The sequence below is a fragment of the Ptychodera flava genome, chromosome 20 (genome assembly GCF_041260155.1).
Source record: "Ptychodera flava strain L36383 chromosome 20, AS_Pfla_20210202, whole genome shotgun sequence".
Lineage (NCBI taxonomy): Eukaryota > Metazoa > Hemichordata > Enteropneusta > Ptychoderidae > Ptychodera > Ptychodera flava.
In genome coordinates, this window is record NC_091947.1 from 1,979,025 (window position 1) to 1,998,650 (window position 19,626).

The 19,626-nt window shown below is 38.6% G+C and overlaps 1 protein-coding gene and 2 long non-coding RNA genes across 3 annotated transcripts in view; 1 reads left to right on the forward strand and 2 right to left on the reverse strand.

Annotated features, from left to right (window-relative positions):
* Nucleotides 1–19,626, reverse strand: part of LOC139119605 (NXPE family member 2-like) — a 99,545-nt gene that overhangs the window by 33,606 nt on the left and 46,313 nt on the right. The gene's annotated exons all lie outside the window — the stretch shown is intronic.
* Nucleotides 6,577–12,939, reverse strand: LOC139119739 (uncharacterized). Its single transcript, XR_011548982.1, has 4 exons — nt 11,526–12,939; nt 7,874–8,062; nt 7,164–7,428; nt 6,577–6,906 (listed from the first exon to the last, which is right to left on the reverse strand). It is a non-coding gene; the product is annotated as an uncharacterized lncRNA (long non-coding RNA).
* Nucleotides 14,464–19,366, forward strand: LOC139119740 (uncharacterized). The gene is made up of 3 exons (XR_011548983.1): nt 14,464–14,995; nt 15,948–16,021; nt 17,657–19,366. It is a non-coding gene; the product is annotated as an uncharacterized lncRNA (long non-coding RNA).

Genomic DNA, 19,626 nt, shown 5'->3' on the forward strand with positions numbered 1-19,626 from the left:
GTGACAAGCAACACAGCAGTCATCATTAATGCAATTGCCATGATTCAAGTGCAGAGCAAACTACCTGCCACTTTTGGTGAACTTGTATCCAATATATTTGAGCAGTTAATTTCCGTTGGCCTAAAGTTCAAAGCAACCAGAGTGGACTTTGTGATTGACAGATACAGAGAAGTCTCAATCAAAATGCTGAGAGAACGAGAAGATCAACCTCTGGCTCCTATGATGAAATGAGAATAAATAGGGCAGCTATGAAAGTACCAATGCAGTTCAAGAAGTTCTTTGCATCTGGTAAGAACAAAGAAACACTGCTGTGCGTCCTATTAGACTCTTGGAAAGAGTATCAAGCTCCTCTTCTAAGGGGTGTCACAATGTACGTGAATATGGTGAACATTGCCACAGACTACAAGCAGCTGATGGTTTAATGGTGACCAGTGAAGTGCAAGAACTAAGATGTGACCATGAAGAGGCTGACACTCGTCTCCTCCTCCACACAAAACAAGCTGCAAGTTATGAAGATGCTGACACTGTAATCATTAGAAGCCCTGATACAGATGTGCTTATTTTGGCCATCACCATTATCATTGTCTGCACGCCAACCTGTATCAACACATAACTGGTAGAAATGCAGGTAGAAATGCCAGAATCTTCCATGTCAACAGAATAGCAGATGGGTTAGGAGAGAAAGCTGCACAGGCCCTTGTTGGTATCCATGTCTTTTCAGGCTGCGACACCGTCAGTGCTTTCAGAGGAAGGGTAAGAAGAAGCTGGTGAAAATAATGTTGAGTGAAGAAAACCACATTGCAACATTTCATCAGTTGACATACGGAGTGGGAAATCACAGATCAATTGCTGCAGCGAATTGAAAGATTTGTTTTTGAAGTGTATGACCAAAATCAATGTAACAACATCAATGATGCAAGATACAGTTGCTTTCGACTCGGCATGAATGACAGTTCCCTCCCTCCAAACAAGGACAGCTTGGTACAACACACAAAATGGGCAAATTACCAGGCTGCTGTTCATAGACGATGTCTCCTGCAAACAGTCGATGCGCCAAACCCACATGGTCATGGATGGCTGTGTTCTGATACCACTCTCACCATACAGTGGATGACTTTGCCTCCAGCTCCAGATTCAGTGATGAAGTTCATCAAATGTAAATGCCAGAAATCACTGTGTGAGACTTCCAGATGTTCTTGCAAAAGTGCATCACTGCTGTGTACAGAGCTCTGTGAATGTGTATCTTGAGGAAACAAAGCTGAGGCTGAAGATGACAAGATAGCAGCTACTTCAAGTGATGAAAGTGATACCGAATAGACACTGTATGAAAATAAACATATAGCTATCCTTTGTGCAGCTTATAGCAGTTTTGAATCTATAATGCTAGTAAAGTACCACCGAAATTTCCAGAAATACAATTACAACTTGAATGGTCAAATCAGCTATTCTGAATTTTACAACTCAATATTTTGTTTAGCACCTGTTGATGATATCCTATCTTCCAATAGTCTTGATAATTTCTTAATCTTCTTGACAAAAACACCTTAACTAAATCTCTATTAATGAACATGGGTTCATTTGTATATTTGTATGTATTCTTGCAACCATCAGCCAGAGATTTGCATTCTATATCACATGAAACATTTCAATTCAGAAGATTTGGGGCAAAAAACAGGAATATTTTAATATTTTTGCTCATATTCATCTACATTTAGACATCTTTAGACATTCATAATGTCCTATCATATAAAGTTTGTAGTTCTAAACTCTTCCATATTTTGGAACAGAATCATACACCCGTAACGTCATTTATGCATAATTTGGGGCAAAAAGTGTAAAAAGGGAAGTTTTCTGTCAAATTCTTAATTATAAGAAATACAATTTCCATACTTCTTTCTCTTAAATTCAGTCTTCTTTGATGTTTTATTGTACTATGTGATTACTATATAAGTTGTCTCTCCTGACAGTCATTACCATTATTTTGGGTAAAAAACTCAAGAAATGGCATTGTTGGACAAAATTTACTATATTTACTCATAATTAGGAAGTGAAACATTAAATTTGTATAACTATATACATTTGCTTTGGTTCACTGGAAACAGTAACCTGTCATTCAATTTTATACTAATCTGTTATATTTTGGGTAGAATTACCCAAAAAATGAAACTTTTTGGTTTAATTTCATAGCTTATTGGGATAATCTGATATTGATCTTCTCAAATATGTGTAGACACCTCATAATGAACCATTTTAACTTAAAATCAGTTTTTGAATATGATCCCTGTCACTTAATGCCATTTCTAAGCTCTTTTACAAGGCCTTGCCCACAGACCATATTATGTTTTTCAATATTCCTGTAAATAAACCCAATTCATACCAATATATTGGACACCGTGTGAGGCGTGTAATAAGAACAATCAGATATCTGTTATATCATTGTATGTCGCAGGTTTCATTAACTTTGGCACAGTACTGTCAGAGTAATCACTAATTACAAAACTTTATTTAATATGTTAATGAGCAAATTATTAACTTGACATGCCCAATGCTTCTCAGTACAATTCAATTTTTATCAGATCATCAAATGTAATTCTGTAATTTTGGAGTAATATCACTAATTGCAAAGTTCGTTAAATATGCAAATGAACCCTTAATTAACTCCACACAACTAAATACTTTACACCACAATTGGATATCTATCGGATTAGTATCTGCAGCAGATTCATCAAATTTGGTGCAGTTATTTTGGAGTTATATGACCAATTACAAAACTTCATAAAATATGCAAATGAGCTATTTGTTAACTTGACACTGCCAAATGCTTGTCAGTACAATTATATATTTATCAGATCAATATCTGTACCAGATTTCACTGACTTGGGTGCCGTAATTTCAGAGTTATATACCTAATTACAAAGTTCATTAAATATGCAAATGAACCCTTAATTAACTTGACACTACTAAGTGCTTAACACCACAGTTAGATATCAGTCAGATCAGTATCTGCAGCAGAATTCATCAAATTTGGTGCAGTTATATCAGAGTTATATGACTTATTATAAAACTTCATAAAATATGCAAATAAGCTATTTAATAACTTGACACAGCCCAATGCTTCTAAGTATAATTAGATATCTATCAGATCGATATTTGTTGCACGTATCATCAAGTTTTCGTGCAGGAATTTCAGAGTAATGTCACTAATAACAAAAGTTCGTTAAAAATGCAAATGAGCAGATAATTCTATCCCCAAGTGTGTACCCCACAACATGACAGTAACAGTATCATCAGTATGCTCTGAGATTGTCATCTGTGAAAAGTTTCATGAAATTTTGTGCAGTTTTTTCTTGAAGTATGCCTACACTGTCATTACCGTCTCCATAGGGAACCGTTGTACTGAAAAAAAATGATATAACATAACTTCATTAATATGCATGCCACACCAACTATCTAACAAGTTCTTGCAAGTAGCATATGGTACCTGCATACCAAATCTGACTTGAATCTGTTCAGGCGTTTTTGAGTTATCGTGTAAACAGACAGACAGACAGACAGACAGACAGACACACTAATATACACACACACACACGGACAGACAGACAGACATCGCTATGACATTAGCTCGCATGTAAACACGTGAGCTAAAATGGGGAACCTACAAACTACACCAAAAGCCTGTGGCATCTGATATGTACATCTGTTTTAAAGCCCTTCTAACGAAAAGGGGCATTTGTATAGAAGCCATTACTTGACTTACATAGACAAACAATTCAATAAATATAGAATATAACGATTGACAGAAACAAAAATCCTTTCCATCAGAATTTCCAAGCATTTTTCACACAAATATATCCTTTACACGTCAACAGATGTAAGAGTTGGTGATTAATACCCTGACCTAGCTGCATTAAGCAGCAAGGTATACTGTCTATGATGATTGTGAATATACTTATGTTATCCTGCATCTTGTAAATGAAAGGCTTGTTGTTTTGTTCAAGATTGTGGCGTAGTGTCATGTGATTATTATTCATGAGCTGTCATTACTATTCATGAGGGCATGTATATCTCTCTTAGCCCACGTGTACTCAAGCCAGTCTCCAGCTTAGCATCACTCTATGTACGTAGCTTAGAGCTTAGTGAATAAAGTAGCCTCTTAGATTATATAGTACTCGCTGTTTCCAGTCGTCTTTACATCCCTTCATCATTGGAATACCAGCCTTGCCGGCCCCGACACGCTACCACTTAACCGACAATACCATCATAACCTCGGTTATATCACATTGGAGCCAGCTTAATGGGATTCTAACTCACATTCTCAAGACGGACTTGGAGGAAACCTGGTTGTAACAAAGCTTAACCCGTGAGTACTTTAAAGACACTTATAAGCCGTGTGTAAGACACACTTGGAACTTTGACAAATAACTGTGTTGCTACTAAAAGCTGAGAGACTCGGAATGAACGCTTCTATGGTTGTTGTAACCTGACTAGGCAACTGATGCCGTATGTTGTGGATTCGAACCCGATTGAAAACTAGCCGTATTTGCTACAAGCAGCAAGTTAAATATCTGCTGGAACTTTGGAATGTTATCTTCAGGGAAAAACTGTCGTCATTTTATGTATGCATTGGTATGTGGTATACCATCATAGCAGAATCTCCGGTACCTGAGATAGCCCAGTGGAACTGAATTTGCTGATCAACTTAATACTGGTTCAGACGTTGCCGTGTGTACGTAGCTGATAAACCAGAGACGGGAAGTTGGATTTTGTGAGCACTGTCAACCTAGCGGAGAAGTCAGCCACTTCACAGTCAAGAAGACGGAGGACAATTAAGAAGACAAAAGAACTTTTGTGTGAAGTGAACTTAAAACACTTGCACATGTTTTTTGGATTTTACACATTTAAGGATTTCTAGACTTTATCACGGAAAATTTTTATATTGTCAAGAAAAAACAACTGGTCTCTGTTTTGACTCTGATAAAACTTGAAAAGGCATTTCCTTTGCAAACCAACAAGACTAATTAACTATTTTGTAAAAAAAATTACACAGTGAAAAAAAATTTTGGCGGCACTGACAAAGAACGTTAATATTTTCGCTTTGCCACTTCATAAGCCAAATTCACTGCTGTGTTCATATTTTCACATTAATAAATGTTATCTGGCCCACACTCTCTAAGTAATAATTACAATGTCTGATATACATGGGAAAAACCTCACCCAGCATCAGTAAATTTCAAATGTAAACAGTTCAGGGATTTCAAATGCCAACCCTCAACTGGTCAGACCAACAGTTCAGGGATTTCAAATGCCAACCCTCAACTGGTCAGACCAACCCAGTTCAGGGATTTCAAATGCCAACCCTCAACTGGTCAGACCAACCCAGTTCAGGGATTTCAAATGCCAACCCTAAACTGGTCAGACCAACCCAGTTCAGGTATTTAAAATGCCAACCCTTAACTGGTCAGACAAACAGTTCAGGGATTTCAAATGCCAACCCTCAACTGGTCAGACCAACCCAGTTCAGGGATTTCAAATGCCAACCCTTAACTGGTCAGACAAACAGTTCAGGGATTTCAAATGCCAACCCTCAACTGGTCAGATCAACAGTTCAGGGATTTCAAATGCCAACCCTCAACTGGTCAGATCAACAGATCAGGGATTTCAAATGCCAACCCTTAACTGGCCTGACAAAAAGTTCAGGCATTTCAAAATTAAAGTTTTGAAAGTCAATTGATGGGTGTGAGAGATCAAGAGGAAGATTTCTCCTTACGTTTACAACAACTAACATGAATTTAAACTATTATTTTCAAACCCCCACTTGTTATGTGTTATATACTCTCTCAACTTCCATAATACACACACTAATATTGGTGTTTGCAAATACATACATACAAACAAACAAGGGGAGAAACTTCAAATCCAAGTATGGTTTATTTTAAAGATGAAAAAACTGTTACAGTATAATGGAGCAGCTCAATAGCAGTTTTAAAAATGTAATAAAATTATGATTTTATGAAATTTATTCTACAAGCAAACAGCCACCACCTCTGTGTTAACTCTATGAAGGAATTAATAATAAAATTTTGCAATATCAAACACGCAACCGATACAGCTCCGCTGGGTTATGTAAAGGCTACCTATTTGTGACATATGTTGTTGGGGAAGGTGGATATCTTTGATAGTTCCCTTACATTGGCCTGACAACAAATGGCAAAATAGCTTTGAAAATACAAAATTAAACATTCCACCACAATTTAAATGTATGACATTCAAGTCAACCCAAGGAACATGTCAATTAAATATCAAAGCTATCAGATGAGTTCTATGAGTTTTTGAGAGAAAATATTTTGACCAAATACAGTAATAATTCCCCCAAATTACAAAATTGTAGATTTCACCATAATCACAATATATTACATATGGATAATTGCTGAGAATCTGTATACAAAATTTCAGAAAGATTTAAAGAAAAGAAAATTGACCAATAATGGCAAAATTACCCAAAAATACAAAATGCAGAGTTCATCCTACTTTGAATAAATTACATTCAGATCATCACTAAGAATTTGTCTTCAAATCTCAAAGCTATCAGATGAGTAGATATTAGATAAGCTCCATGTCGCTGACAGTGGAGCTAAAAACTGAAGCAGTGAAATGTTTTCGTTCTCAAATTGTTTTAAAATGAGCCTGTATGGGTGGTAGATCAGAAAGGAATTGTACAAATTTGAGAGTCTGAATTGTCATCAATGCATTTTCTACCTCAAAACAGAAAGTGGGGATTTTCCTATTGGCTTTCCTCACCAGAAAATGTTTGCAGGATTCTGGACGATAAGCAGGCATACTGGTCGGCATCCTTTTCTATTGCAAACACATCTCGGCCTGTCCGCAATACTGCAACTGCTGTAGAACCTGGAAAAATAAGTCAGAAAGAATTGTGAAGATGGTTATATGGTAAACAGATTAACTAAATGGTCAGCCACTCATCATTTTTCCATGGGAAGCAGTCATTCCGGACATTTAATGTGAAAATTAACTTTTATCTTTTTGATGAGCAACATTTCTGATCACTGTCTCTTGTGTATTTTGATTGATTAAACTATCATTTTTACATACCAGGCTATACCAAGGTAACTCTATCATATTGTTTGTATTGGTTCACTACACACCTGTACCACTGCAGGCATCCAAGACCATTGCATCTTCAGAACTAAAAGTTTCGATTAACATCTCCATCAGATCAATAGGCTTCTGAGTCTCATTTGCCACGTACTGTACCATCATCATTCCTCACTTTAGTATCTGCTGTGCAGGACCAAAAATTGTGGTGTGACTCCTCTGGCATGTTGACTTGCTTCATAGCAACATCTCCTGTCACAGACCAATAGCCAATGAGCACGCCATGAACTGCATTGCACATGGTAACAGTAGAACCTATGAGAAAAAAAACAGTACAATTGAAAGTCAGACCTGTAAGCCAAGTATGCAAAGTCTAAGCCTTGCACATGACTGTTTTACTCAAGGTGATTTCATAATTATTTATGTATGTTTCTACCAACATTTACTTAATAAGGCTCTACCTACAGTATTTGAGTTAAATTAGGGTAGGGGCTAATACACAGATGTAAAGCTTTCTCAAGACTCAAAAATCCTCTGAAATCAAAGGGGAAGGGGCACTTATCCATGAGCAGAGGCTTACACTTGGACAAATATGGGTAATTCATTCAGCAAAGCCCTATGTCTTACATAGTAGTACCTACAAATGCTGATTTCCTAAATATCAGAGGTGCCATATTAATTAAATTAGAGAGAATATTTAAACTTTGTGAGACTGGAAGGAAGAATCAGATATAATTTTCAAGAAGATTCTACCATTTACCTGGATAAGTGTTCTTTACATAATAGTAGCCTTTTTCAACGAGTAGTTGGCTTCCGCTCATTATCTCAATGATATCTTTCATCTCCTCCATTGAACACAACACCACCAAGTTGTAAATTGGAACATTTTAAACATGTTCATCGAATGAAGTGTAATGCAAAACTTCTTCACTTCTTCTGGGGTCCAGTCCTGAAATGTAAGTGTCAAAGAGTGAGTACATCCCTGCACAACTATAGACAGAGCAAAGAATAGTGTGTGAGACACAATCTCTGGACATTTCAATTTTGTTATTATCAATGGAACACATGTATATGTTACATGCTTTGCATTTACAAAAACCAAATACTACTAAGTAGTATACTTAAATATTATCAACCATTATGCTTGTTTATTACTGCTTATGTTTTCTATCACAGTCCTTCACCGGACCGTGTTTCTATCAACTTATAGATGCATCATCATTTCAACACGAAATTCAAAGTTTTAGTATGAAATACATTTAATGTTTAACTTCCAATGTTTGAAGCATGCAGTGTGCAGTGCTGAGGTTGAGTGAGGCAAGGAAACAGTCAACCATAGACAGTGGGGGAAGATCCCCCTACTGTCTATGGGTCAACCTATTTGCAACCAAGCTGATATTTATTTAGTAAGGGAGCATTCGTTATTTACGGGGAGGGGGCGGTGGAATTTGAGCGACAAATGAAACGTAAAAAGCGACCCCCCCCTCCAAATCAAATTTCTAAAATTTGACCTCCCCCCCTCAATTCATCAATTGTAAAATGTGACCCCCCCCCCATGAAAAAAAAAATTCATCAGATTTGATTCATTAACCCTTCGCACCCTGTGGCCCTGGGCTGAAAAGTTTCCTCACATACTAGAGAATCAACATTTTTGGTGAAATGCCAAAATCAAATTTTTTGCACACACATGAACTTGTAATCGCTCTAGTCTAATCAAGTACACTAATATCAATAATCAAGAGTACATAAAAACGCAGATTTACCTAGTTTTATATTGGAAAAAAATTATTCATAGTTTCCATATAGACAAGATAGTGAATCAACATTTCGGTGACATTCAAAAATCAAATTTCTTGCACAAACGTCCACTTGTTACCACCCTAGTCTAATCAAGTAAATTAATATCAATAATCAAGCGTACATAAATACACAGATTTAACTAGTTTTGTAATGGAAAAAAATTATTCATAGTTTCCTCTGACAAGATAGTGAATTAACAATTCAGTGAAATTCCAAAATCAAATTTCTTGCTCACACATGCACTGGTAACTACCCTAGTCTTATCAAGTACATTAATATCAAAAACCAAGAGTCTGTAAATACACAGATTTAGCTAGTTTTGTATTTAAAAGAAATTATTCATAGCTTCTCATAGATTATGTATGGAGGACCTGTGTAATTTCTATTTTGCCTGGGAGTTCTTGTGTGTTATCACTGTATACCTAGGGAGTCCAAGATGGGAACTTTCCAGAGAGAGTTTTACGTTGCATGCTGCACTGGCACTGGAAGGTTTGAGTGTCAGCGTGTGCTTTTTAAGTCAGATATTTCTCTATTTTGAGTCTTACTCAAGTCAGCAGATATGTAAAGAAACCGGTGAGTGGCAGAGATCGAATTTTATGCGGATCGGACTGTTTATTTAAACCCTACGCCATCCTCTACTTTAGTCGATGGAACGAACATTGCTCACACAAGTGAAAGCCGTGCCATATATTTGCAATATATGCACTGCACGCTAAGATAATAATATCACCACAAGTTGAAAGCTGATCTTTCTGCAGCAAATTGTGTGTTAACTGTGAACTTTATTCCGTTTATTGAATTCAGTCAGATGTCTGAGATTGTCATGAGAACATTATTTATGATCGTTCCACTGAACTTTTGTCGATGCGCGGAGTTAGCAGAGGAAGACTTCAGATTAGTTCGGCATGTCCCGACCGGAAGTAAACAAAGAACTGGACGCTGCTTAGCAGTGAATTGCGTGTGTTGTCGCCGACTTTCATGTGCAGACATTACACGGGACTTACAATTGTGCTCATCATCGAACATTTAGTTAAAGTCGCGTGTGAACTATTTGTGTTTCCCAGCCGCGTGGTCAAGTCTGAGGTACCTCTGCGGTAACGTTAAGTTTTCCATAGAAATTGTTAAGCATTTAGAAAGGGTTTGAACAGAGTTTTTGTTCTGAAAGTGTGTTCGACTCCTGCCGTCGGGAGGTCGATCAGTACGGTTACTGTTACCATGGAGTAATATTTATAGTTTTGAAGTACAGTTTTACTATTTTATATGTAGACCCCGATATTTGACACAATATAGTAATATACAGAAGTTGTTTGTTACATTATATGACTGTGTGTTGGTTCCTCATTTCATGCCCCATGCTGTGTAGCCCTGCGTATACAGGTGTGTGCACATGTGTTCCCAGCATTATATGGCCTCTACCAAAGCCCTGCAATGGTCTTTGAACAGACTTGAGGTCTCTGCGGCCTGGATCTGGACCGCAATGAAGACTAAACGGTCTTTATGGCCGAAATTCTGCTCTATTGGGTCAAAATCCTTTCCCTGCCTACCTTTACCTCCTAACCAATCCAAGAAAAGATGCGATTGACTTCTCCTAACGTTCAAAACCGCTCATTTTCTGAAACATAACATACTCGACAAGTTGTTTACCCATGGAGATCCCCATTTTGAATCTCGCTGCAGAGACCCCAGTTATCTCCACAGACTGTTGCAGGGCTGTGGTGGAGGCCGTATACGCCAGGAACACACAGACCTGAACTCAGGGCTACATGCTCTGTTGCTGCTCTAGAGAGGTTAACGCCAGTCTCGGACTTGTTGGCCCTGCTAGAGAAATAAATTTGGCTGAGCTTCGGTCGGTTATTATTCTGCTGTCTCGAAACATCGGTTACACAAGCAACATTTCGGTGAAATTCCAAAGTCAATTTTGTTTTCCATAACTCAATACAAACCTTTGTAAAATTTTACCCCCCCCCTTCAATCATTGATTGTAAATTTGACCCCCCTAAAAAGTGGTTTTGTAAAAGTCGACCCCCCCCGATTTCCACCCCCCCCCTTCCGCGTAAATACCGAATGCTCCCTAATATGGTGCAGTCATGCGGTCTTGCAGTCATGGAATAAGCTTGCTCTTTCAATAATAAAGAGTATTGGCACTTGCTTCAGATCCATAGTCGCATCAATCACCTGACAGTTTGCGCTGGCGCACACAATGTGCCAAGGGATGGTACACAGTCCCTTGCATAGCATGTGCCATGTAACCCTGCGTACAATGCTGTATGTTCCCGGCGTTATACGGTATGTGATTGGAGGCGGCCATATATAACGCCGGGAACACACAACGGTACGCAGGTCTGGGCTGTGTGTTTGCAATCGGGCGAGTTGTTTCTGGGCGGGTTGGAAAAGGTGCGAGTTGACTGGTACCCGATTGCCGGCTGCAATTTGAATCGAACACGAATGCAAAAGAACTTGGACCTCTGTTAATATTAATCACTACTGATAAAGCCGTGCACGGTCCCTCCACAATTTAGGGACTGTGAGCCGTGGCATATTGTGGGAGTTATGGCACGTTGTCAATCATGTTGACGATGATTAGTGATTAGGAAATCTGTAAAATAACTAACCTTAACGTAAGTAGACATTTTAGACGGGTCGAACGGAACTTCGAGGCATTTTACGGCACCATACTCTCTCCCTTCGACGCCACTTTTCCCTGGTCGGTGACGCAGTGTTCGTGGAGAGGATGTCGCTGACGCATTGCACGTGAATATCAACAATCTTCTGTCAATGTCACTCAGTCAGTATCATCTCCGCGGGAGCCGAACCACCATACTATGGTCCATAGTCTTTTGGGAGGCATTTTCGATTTTGAAGGGTTGCGAGGTCGAGAACGGCAGTCGACCGGTATCGCCCTTGCTTGGTAAATGACTAGTCAACATGAGGGGAACGCTCCATTAACTTGGACGTACCCGAGTAACCCGAGTTGGTTATCAGGGGATTAATCTCTATGTCAACATATGCGAACAGATTATCTTTTAGTGTAAACAAAACATTAGCACTGCCGGAACTACTTTTAGCATGGCCCATGCCGTGACGGCTCTTGTCCGGCACTCATGATTTCCGACCAGCGTTAAAAGTGCCGTCAAGCACTTGCTGTTACTTTGAAGTCATCATTTAGTTCATAAAATTGCATGAAGAGTTTACAAAAACGATGGTACTATAGAATCCCTTTCAAATAAAATGCTGTTTAAACAATACAAGCAGTTAATTAACGTACGCTGATTTTGCATACGAAAAGCTATTTTTGTATGAATGTTTATACCCCTATAAAAGAAAGTACGGTAGCGAAAATCAGCACAACAAAACAGGACTTTTACTAAAACGTACTCTTTCAATTTCAGTTCAGACTCACATTGCGGAAAGGTGCATGCAATGTAATGAAAGTCACGAGCAAACTTTGGTGTCAACGGATCCAGTCTTTGAATTATCAATGAACACTCACTTATTTTTCTGGTCAAAAGCCAAAGGCTACTTGTCCATCGCAACAAGCCTCTCTGTTTGAATCCGCGTGTTCATTTTTAGCCGGATGCCGGCCAAATTGACCGGCTACTTCCGTATTTTGGCCGGCTACTTTTCAGCAATGTTTCGCTCTCTAGCCCCGAAATTCTGGTTTTGATAATAATCTTTTGATATTTGTTGTCTTGCAAGCCGGAGATAACATTTCAGAAGTGCCTATGTGGCTATATGTAATCTAGCAATTTACGCGGTGAACTTGTTGCTATCTAGTATCAGCCTGTAGTACCGCGATCTGCGAACGTGTACTGTACTGCATACTGGGAATCGCTCTCGAGGTCATCCTTGCTTTCCCGACTACAGCCCGAATTATTCTGACGTTCACATCGGGTGCAGCTTACCATTGGACTGACGTTACGCCACCAATATACGGCCATTTCCGAATAAAGCCGACGTTTGTTTCTCTCAAACGCGAAAGAGAAGAAAGTCTCAAACGCGGAAGAGAAAGTCGACGCTTCAGAGCTTTTGTTTTTTTGCGTAGAGTAGAGGCCTTGTCTGATGGGTAGGTTTTTGATCAAATGTAAAGCGACCAAAAGTTACTGAGTCTCATTTGTCATACTTACGCCTATTGTAAAAGGTGTCAATCACCTGGATCGCACAGCCAAACCGCGATACGAGGGGCAGTCACGTGATAATGCATAGCTTGGGTTTGTCCTGCATGCCACAACCCCGATTGTGTGTACGCTTTTCTCGAATTTTCGCTGTTTTGGCTCTATTAAGTGTTCTCTGCGTCTATCTACCACACGGAGACAGAAATTATCATATCCTGAAACCGGTGTTTGTTTTTCGTGATCCTTCTCCCATCGTAAATGATGATAGTGTGCGATAATTTCTGGGGTTGATCGCTGCGAGTGTGTTGACGCATGGATGTCTGTTTTTTACATCCATGGTTGACGTAGCACAAGCAACGGCTGGAATCACACCGGAAAATTTGTCGTCGCTTTCTCTTGCAATGCTAATATTCAGTGCCTCCAAATATGATCTAATTATGTTTTCTGTGTAATATTCTGTGAAATCATGTCTGTTAACTGAGCAGAATAGGAAAGACAACTGCAGAAATGCATGGATAGAGGGACTGTGGGTCGACCGATATTGCATTATGTGTAAGCTTACTGTGTCACAATCGACTAGTCGACTGCAGGTTGTGTTGTACACATACGGTGTCGTACAGGTTGACGTTGGGTGTCGTCAATTTGGAATTTTATCAAACATGAACACTGGAATTTAGCTCTCTTTTTCAATTATATTCAACATCACCAAAAATCAATGGTAAGCTCGCGAATTCGTTTTATTGTGAAATTAATACCGTGAATTAAATCACTGAAAATTGTGCCGTCCGCCGACCGGCCTCGTTAACTGCCTCTACTATATCTCCTTTCTTATAATATGTACGAGTGGCCATACTGTTTACTGACGGATCCGGCTAGTAATTCATTGACTTAAATTCGCTCTATAGGAGATGTTATGTCACAGGATACGCGCAGCTCTTGGAGTCCTTACTCACTCGTTACGTTGTTTACAAGTGCAAGAAAAATTTCGCCACATGGAAAGAACGTTCCATGCTGTTCTGATCATATTTGCATATATGATCAATGCGCGTTACTGAAGTGAAGCGTCCGAAAATAGGAAACTTGAATGAAAGTGAACGAAGAACGATATTTTGTTTCACCATATTTCTAAAACTTAGTTTAGAGCCTAAATTAAAGAATAAAACTAGATTACTTGCAATGAAAAAAGGGCAGTTCACTTTTTCCTGTCAACATAGTTCCGTGTGCAAGCATATGTGTGTGCTTGTGGTACTGAGTGAGTCGTTACAGCCCTGACGTTCCTATCATAGCACCAGCTCGATAAGATAATCGCAACAATGGAAAATTAACACCTTGGGGATTAAAAGTCTTCTGTTTGTCACCCGAGTTGGCAGGCAGCAACTCGGGTTTCAGGTACCATCAAAGTTAATGGAGCCTTCCCCTAATGAGTCAAATTTCGACTTCCGGTAAACAATTCACACATCGCACCGTACACACCGCAACCGTCGTAGCTAGCAAGCTGGAAGCAAGGCAGTCTTCACGTTCTTCGTATTACGTCATCAAACAGCTGACTGTCGAGGCCACTTTTGAAAAGGTTGATCACTTTGTCACATGAGGGACATGAATGTACGTGACATTAATAAATTAAAAAAAATCAAAATGTTTACTACAGTGTATGCAATAGCCACTAACTCTTCATATATTCCAGCTTTTTGTGGTCGCATGTCCTCCAACAGTACTATAGAACAGTGCATAGTGTGAACGATTACTGCGCCGCTCCAACCTTTTTTTTATGGATGTTCCTTCCCTAATAGTACCCGGATGTTATCCATTCACCCTTTCTCTGGGACCGGATCAAGAACTGCACTGTCAACTAATACGATTATTCCGTTCCCAATGCAGTGGCGGGAGCGTAATTATTTGCTTTTGGTCATTTTACCGACTATTTTTGAAAGCGGATAGACTGCGATACTTCCATCGTGTACAACAACTGGGTAAGTGTGCACCGATTTCGTATGATAACTGGACGTTACGGTTTAGCTGCATATGCTATGTTTTGTCCCTAGTGTTCGCAATAACCTTAGCTGCTCTGTAGCTCAGTAACTGGTCAACTGGACCACGTGTCAGCTGGACCTACAGGTGCCTGGAGTTGCCAATGAAGTATGCATAGTGTAGTAATATGCTTCACATTGGCAACTCCAGGCACCTGTGTTCTAACCCCCAAGTAAATTGGACCTTTTAATAAAGTATTTTATAGTATGGAACTAAAAAAAGAGCTCCATGCCAATAGGCACCCTGGCCCTACAGCCTGCTGCAGTGACATTTTGGGCGTGATGAACGCAAATCAAAAACAAACACCTTCGAAACTTCCCTTGTCACCTTGTCACATGTGTCAACAACTTGTCAAGCTACATACCGGCTATTGTTTTATTTTATGGGGCGGTCGATTTGTGCAAGGGACTGCCAACTGACCATTACTGATCGGTGGTTATCTCTGGTCACATAGCGAGCTGCATTTGTCTAATAGATTTTCTCGAAATCTTTCTAAAACTTACTCAAACCCTGAAACGCTTAGCTTTATTATAGATCAGAAATAGTCAATTGATCCTCTTCCTACATGGCCAGGGCATACATGGTTGGCCCTCGCCCCTCGGCCGCCCCAATATATAATGGTATAGTCAACAAGGTAGTTCAGCTCTGTAACAGGAGGGACGAGATTACCCCCTTGTCCAATGTCCCTTGTCTCCTTCCTTGTATCAATAGTTGTCGGTTAGTAATCGCCTGTTCATAGCCTGATTATTCACTTGAGAATGGGAGCACCACAGGTCATTATTAGTAACATGAGCTGCTGTAGTCATGTAGACTTAAAGAGTCGTCAAAGTGCATCATATTATCAGCATGTACAGATTTTGCAATTTATATGTTTTGTTTGCATTCATGTTCCAGATTTTTTGTCTACGCATTTCTCATAAAGATGGCTGAAACTATTTGTAGTAATTTCGGTTTACCTGCAAATAATGGTAAGTAAAAATAATAATAATAATAATACGAAGAAGAAGAAGAATAGTTGGTAAAATATGCCCCTGGCCATTTTTCATGCAGGAAAATATACACAGACAAACAGGAACTACTCCTGTAAAAGCCAGATTATTGTAAATCTATGCAAATGTAAAATAGCCATGCTACTGATCGGACATGCCATGTTTGGTCTCAGATTCCCATAATTTTGCCATGTTTCAATTGTCATTGAATCTTGCATATGATATCTTTGAATATATAGCAACTGAGCTTGAGTAAACAATAAACTGAAAAAAATGTTCTGTTTTTTTTGACAATGCTTATGTTTCAAGATGTGTTCCCATTTGAGCACTCTATGTCATGAAAGTACCCAATATAATTATTCAAATTTATCATGCAGTCAAATCGATGCTATGAGAATTCAAAAACTCCCGCCCAGTTCAAGTTATGCTGCGTCCTCAGTAATCCCCTATAGTGCTTCCAATGTCCTGTAACTTTCATAATATTAAGCCGTGTTCAAATATGGTGAGGGGATGGAGGAATTCAGGGAGATTCAAAAATTCTTGGGGCAGTTGGGGGGACTTAAAAGTTTTGCTCTGCCCATGGGAGGGGACCTGAAAATATTTTGGCGCCCAAAATTTTGATGTCATTCAATGGTTCTAATGTAAGTAATAATTAAACAAAATCCAGAACCAGTTTGTCGCATTTTATGACTTTAATCTTGGAAAAATCTGAAAATGTATGAATGCCAATGTTTTCATAAAAACAACAAATTTGCCTTGTAATGGGGTAGGAGCTGCAACTGTTGAGAATGTTTTTTTTCTCAATATTTCTATGCAATGTATCAAATACAGTTTCTTGATATCTACAGGATACTGAAAGTCAGTTTTTCTCAAATCACTTAAAATCAAAACCAGTCATTCATTTCAAGTTCATGAAGTGAATGAAATTTTCACATCTGCTGTGTAACATGGATCTTTAGAAGATCCATAAGAGCCGTAGTTGATTTCAAATTTTCACTGTTGAAATAACTGTACAGGAATAAATTAGAAATAGTGAGCAAACTTAAACATGGTTTGTAAAATGAATTGTAAAATAGGATCTATCTTTCAAGATGTGAATTTGGAAGGCCAGTTCTACTTCCTTTGTTATAAATGTCTCTTTGTAGGTGTGTAAAGCCCTATAATTTAATTTTCTGCAACCATCCTCATCGACAATGAATTAAAATTATTGTCAGGGCTTTGTAGGAAGTAAAGTGAGTAAAGTGTTGTGGGAAAACTCTTTATTTTGATGTCACTAAATAACAGTTGTTACAGCAAAAAAAGAACCCTTTCTTGGTTTTCAAATCACACCAAGCTGTAAAGAATTCATTTAAAGTACAATATTTACACTTTGATATTGTGATGTTTTGCAGCAAACACGATTGAGAAGATTACTTTTATGAAGCACTGTAAGCAACAGCTCTGACAAAGCAAGTAATTTTTATTCCATGATATAAACCTGCTGCATTCAGTCAGTTTTTGACATCGTGTCTTCTCTGAAAACCAGAGAAATCAGTTTTATTACTTATTTTAAACATTATACTAAGTTTTACTTCTTCCATTTGCGACTGTTAATCTTTTTATTATTTTTTTCAGGTAACAATTGGGAAACAGGGAAAGCGTCAACCAAGGCATGTGGAAACTGTAGTAGACTTCTCATCTCTGGCAGCAGGCAGCTTTGTGGCTGTGTAATGTCCTGACTACACCGAGGTTCCTCAGATCGGCAAGGTAGTATCCAGAGATGAAGAGACATTCAATATCCACTGGTATTCAGGGAAATGGGACAGTGTATGGAGTCCCTGTTATGTTACCCAAGGACGTAAGAAACATCCATGGGTGGATCAACAAGTCCTCGCATCAGCCATCCTTTGGGACTTAAATCTGACAGCAGGACGCAAGCTAAAGGCGAAAATTAAGAACATTCTAAAAGCAAAGTATGCCAGTCTAGTTGTACATTGATTTAATTAGGCCATGAATCACCACAAAATAACTGCTACATTCTTAATCGTACCACAATTAGTCTAGCTTTTATACATTTCCATGAAGTTTTGTAAGATTTTGTAAGGTTTTCATAACCTCTTGTAGTCTGACGAAATCAAAATCGACTAACACATCCAAAGAAATTGATTACACAATCTCTTGATACAATAGTGACATTTTGGTGAAATTTCAGCGTCGAGAAACCCCCCAAACTTGAAACAAAGATGTCATGTATATGCAGCTGATCAACAGTAATGACTAATGGATGTGAACTGGCATGCACGGGCAGGCAACTCAACATTCCAGTATCAAACTGTCTACATCTTGTGAAAACAACAACACAGTAGTGAAAATGTGTAGTGAGACTATTCTATTTAGGGACGGGGTTGAGCAGGGTCAAAGAATCAAGACAGTACTGGAAAAACGTGTCATATTCCTCGCCATGCTGTCAAGGGAACTCTGGTTTCCCATTGCTTTAAAATCTTTCAATGGTTTCTTTATTATCTAAAAGGAGATTTACCAAATTTAATGACCAAATATACTCTCCTAACCTTTCTGTATTTGAGTTACACAAGGGTAGGAGCTTATACACAGATGTAATGCATTTTTGAACTACTCTGAAATTGGTAGGGGGGGGCTTGTACACATGCATGGAGTTATACTTGGATGAGTACGGTATGTATGTTTTGTCAATTGAAATCACTGAAGTAGGTCGAAGTTTCAAACCAGAGTCCGATGTGCAATGTTTTAGTTCAGGGATGTCAAATGAAATCCCTGAACTGGTTAGGGTCTTCAAACCAGAGTCCAATGTGCAATGTTTTAGTTCAGGGATGTCAAATGAAATCCCTGAACTGGTTAGGGTCTTCAACCAGAGTCCAATGTGCATGTTTTAGTTCAGGGATGTCAAATGAAATCCCTGAACTAGTTAGGGTCTTCAAACCAGAGTCCGATGTGCAATGTTTTAGTTCAGGGATGTCAAATGAAATCCCTGAACTAGTTAGGGTCTTCAAACCAGAGTCCAATGTGCAATGTTTTAGTTCAGGGATGTCAAATGAAATCCCTGAACTAGTTAGGGTCTTCAAACCCTGAGTCCGATGTGCAATGTTTTAGTTCAGGGATGGTCAAATGAAATCCCTGAACTAGTTAGGGTCTTCAAATCTTAGCCTAAGATATCTTTCAATAATGTGTAGTCAAATGTTTAACTTGTACAATGACTTTTTCTTCATGTACATCCCAAAATGCAGAAAATATCTTGTTTATTGTTGTCTTGTCACTTTATTTTTTTCCAAGTGTGTCAAATGTTGAAATAAATGTAAAAATTTGAAGTATGTACATCAATATGTGTCAATGTAGTTTTTTTCACAGTATATTTTACATTTATCACAAGGTCAAGTTTATCAAAAGTCAGTATTGTCTTTTACCACGCCTGTGGATGTAAACGGATGCACCATATCATAGTGAAAATGACTAGTTCAGTTTTTCTATAATATTTGGTTAGAGTAGTGTTTTGGTCATTTGGCCGTTTGTCAATTTGCCATCAAAATTTAGAGGTTCTACAAGGTACCTGCAAAAGTCGATAAAACTAC